The sequence below is a fragment of the Moschus berezovskii genome, chromosome 20 (assembly GCF_049115385.1).
Source record: "Moschus berezovskii isolate FMDL1 chromosome 20, NW_MosBer_1.0, whole genome shotgun sequence".
Classification (NCBI taxonomy): Eukaryota; Metazoa; Chordata; class Mammalia; order Artiodactyla; family Moschidae; genus Moschus; species Moschus berezovskii.
The window spans coordinates 32,438,721-32,442,567 of NC_142479.1; the positions used below are offsets into that span (position 1 = coordinate 32,438,721).

The 3,847-nt window shown below is 47.9% G+C and overlaps 1 non-coding gene across 1 annotated transcript; it reads left to right on the top strand.

The window, feature by feature from the left end:
• Positions 1-3,413: 3,413 nt before the first annotated feature.
• On the top strand, positions 3,414-3,486 carry TRNAV-CAC (transfer RNA valine (anticodon CAC)). Its single transcript has one exon. It is a non-coding gene; the product is annotated as a tRNA-Val (tRNA).
• The last annotated feature ends 361 nt before the right edge of the window (positions 3,487-3,847 follow it).

Consider the following 3,847-nt stretch of genomic DNA (forward strand, 5'->3'; position numbering starts at 1 on the left):
GGAGGGAGGTGGGAGGGGGGTTCAGGAGGGGGAACTCATGTACACCCGGGGCGGATTCATGTCAATGTATGGCAAAACCAACCAATATAATATTGTAAAATAATTAGCCTCCAATAAAAAAATGAATAAATAAATAAATAATTTCCTGTAAAAAAAATAAAAAATAAAATGTAGCAATTAAAAAAAAATAAAGATATGACCAAATTAAAAAAAAAAAAAGACTGTGAACATATTTAAATGCCACTCAACTGTACACTTAACATGGTTAAGATGGGGGACTTCCTTAGTGGTCCAGTGGCTAAGACTCCAAGCACCCCAATGCAGGGGGCCTGGGCTTGATCCTTGGTCAGGGAACTAGATACTGCTTGCCACAACTAAGAGTTTGCATGTGGCAACTAAAAGATTCTGCATGCCGCAACCAAGACCTGATGCAGCCAAATAAATACTTTTTAAAAATGATTAAGATAGTATATAGTATGTTATGTATGCTGTTGCTGCTGCTAAGTTACTTCAGTCGTGTCCAACTCTGTGCGACCCCATGGACAGCAGCCCACCAGGCTCCCCCGTCCCTGGGATTCTCCAGGCAAGAACACTGGAGTGGGTTGCCATTTCCTTCTCCAATGTATGAAAGTGAAAAGTGAAAGTGAAGTCGCTCAGTCGTGTCTGACTCTTATATTTTACCACAATTTTAAAAAGTGGGGGACTTCCCTGGTGGTCCTGTGGATAAGAATCTACCTGCCAATGCAGGGGACAAGGATTTGATCCCTGGTCCAGGAAGATTCCGCATGCCATGGAGGCAACTAAGCCAGTGTGCCACAACTACTAAGCCCATGCTCTAGAACCCAAGTGCTGCAACTACTGAAGCCTGTGTGCCAAGAACATGCGCTCTGCCCCAAGAGAAACCACTGCCATGAAAACTCCATGCACCACGACAGAGGGGCCCCCACTCATCACAACTTCATTCACACAGCAATGAAGAGCCAGCACACCAAAAATAAGATAATAAATAAAAAATTTTTAAAAGAGGATAATAATACTGACCAACTCTAAAGGAGTGTGTGAGGCTCAAATAAGGTCATTCATTCAACACACAATTATTTGTGGCTTCTGTTCTATGCCAGGCACTGTGCTAGGCATGGTGGATGTATCTACGAATAAAACAACCCACGACAATCTCTACTCTCGTGGTGTTTACAGCCCAGTGAGGAGAAGACATGCAGCTAATGCTTTCGTGCTTGTGCTCGTGCTCAGTCACGTCCAACTGTTTGCGACTCCATGGACTGTAGCCCTCCAGGCCCTTCTGTCCATTGAATGTTCTAGGCAAGTATACGAGAGTGGGTTGCCATTTCCTTCTCCAGGAGACCTTCGCCACCCAGGGATCGAACCCACGTCTCTTACATCTCCAGCATTGGCAGGTGGATTCTTCCCACTGAGCCTCCTGGGAAGCCCATGTAAATAATACGTATAAATAAATTGTACTGTACATTAGATGGTGACAAGTGTGTTGAGGGAAAAACAGCAGATTGGGGAAGACAGAGAATGCTGCGGGAAGGGTTGCCCTTTTGGATGGTGGTCAGGGTGAGACTCATTGAGCAGACTTGGAGGAGAGGGAGTGTGCCAGGCCGATACCAGAATGTCTGTAAGAGCACATGGTGAATTGTAAAGCAAGGTATTGTGTCATTACTAAGAGAGAAATGAGTTACAGTCAGGGATCAGGGTAAGATCCTGCCAGCTCCCCAACTGGCCAACTTGGGGAGAAAGGATGCTGGGGCTCTCTCTCCTTCTCGTTCCACGGCTGCCCTCCCCTCTGCCTCTGCTTGTCTCAGTGCCACCCTCCTCCCCCAGCCAGCTGCTGCAGCTCCCCTTCCAAAATATCCAGTCTTATTCAGCTTGCTGGTGACAGCGAAAGGAGGGGACCAGTGTCTAGAAGAGGCTGAGAAAGGACGAGTGGGGGACGCTGACAAGCCCTGCCTGAGCTGGCGAAGGCCCTTTACAAATGAGCCAGTGTGTCCTAGAAACAGACTGCAGGCGGGGGCAGGGGCTGGGGCGTGCGGGGTGTGTGTGGGAGGGATGAGGTCAGGGCAGAGTGGAGAGAAGCAGGAACTGGATAAGAGGAGACTGGTAACACGCAGGCCAGGGAGGCAGGCGAGGACCTGCAGGGATGCTGCACACAGCCCACGTGGGAGGAACTGAGCATCTCTTATGGGGGGTGGGCTGGGGTCAGAGAGGGGAAGAGAGGATGCCGGGAACAGAGTCTATAACTATGGAGTAGAGGACTAGCCCTTGTAGATGGGCTCGGAGGGCCAACTTGAGGGTTTTAGTAACACGGAAGGATTTGCCAAGCAGACCTGCCAGCGTTATCTCCCTGCCTCCCTTCTGCTTGAGCGTAGCCAGGCATCCACTTTCAGGCAGAAACCCTGCCTATCTTCAAGATGGGAGAAAATCAAAATAAATTGGGCAGGCAGTAAGAGACCTCTGGAAGGGCAACTGGGGTCCACATGAGCTGCAGGGGAGAGATAAGGGCAGCAAAGAGAAAGAGGCCGGCATGGTTGCCAACCAGACTAAGGCAAACAGAGGCAGGCTAAAAATAGATTGGGGGTGGGGAGGGAGGAGAGGCAGTCCAGAAAAGAAGGGAAAGCACAGGCAATCGATGCCACTGCGACTCTGACCCAATTCTTCATCTCTCAGCCTCACCATCTGAAAAATGAGGAGGTGATGGGGGAAACAGAAAGATTGGTACAGAGGGGAGTCGGGGAAAGTAATTTGAGTCCTAAGACCTAGGCAACTGTGCGGTACCAATTAATAGTGCCAGTGTGGAAAAGAGAAGGTATGCGGTGTACTTGATACAAGTGAAAACCTAATCGGAACTTGGATGGGTTTTAAACCACGACAAGATTTAAGGTCTTAAGGAGTGTGATTCTAATTCGGAATGAAGTTCACCTGTTTAGAAAGGTAAGTGGGAGAACAAGATGGTGGAGGAGGAGTGGACATGGAGTGCCTCTCTCTCCACGGATACATCAGGAATACACCTTCAGACTCAGAAGTGCATGCAGAACACCAGCTGAGAGCGGACAGGAGTACCTGACCAGTGGAAAAGAATATATAGAACCTCGTAAAACTCAAGATCAAGCCCTGAGCCTTTGGAGTGGGAGCACTGACTCCAAGACCGTAGACTGCCAGAGAACTAACCCTAGGGAGTATCAGCTACTGAGAACTCACACAAAGGAAGCCACTTGAATACAAGACCCGGCATCACCCAACCACCAGTAGTACCCTGTGCAGGACGCCTCAACTAAGCAACAAACAAAAATAGGAAGGTAAGAGGAGGCAACAAGGATGAGTTAATCCAGGGACAGTAGGCTGGAGTGACTTGATGCTTGCATTTTACTTCTCAAAAGAGTGATTAAAAGACTTCCCTGGTGGTCCAGTGGTTAAGACTCTGTTCTCACAATGCAGGGGGCCCAGGTTCAATCCCTGGTCAGAGAACTAGCTCCCACATGCCGAAACTAAGAGTTTGCATACCGCAACAAAGACTGAAGATCCCGTGTGTCCCAACTAAGACCCGGTGCAGTTAAATAATTTCTTTTTTTCTAAAAGAGTGAGCAAAGAGAATTTGGTTATTGGCTATTCTATTTCAATGATGGGCTTCCTCTTGCTTGCAGCAAGAGGGATTTAGGTTAGACCTCAGGAAATCCACCCAATCACTAAGTAAACAGATTTGTGAGATATTAAAGCATGTATACAAGCACTCTTAGGGTACTCTTTCCTTAGAAATCTTTAGAAATAAGAAGTCCATCTATTTGGGTCTGTATAGTCTTACCTGATGGGCTTCCCAGGAGGCTCAGTG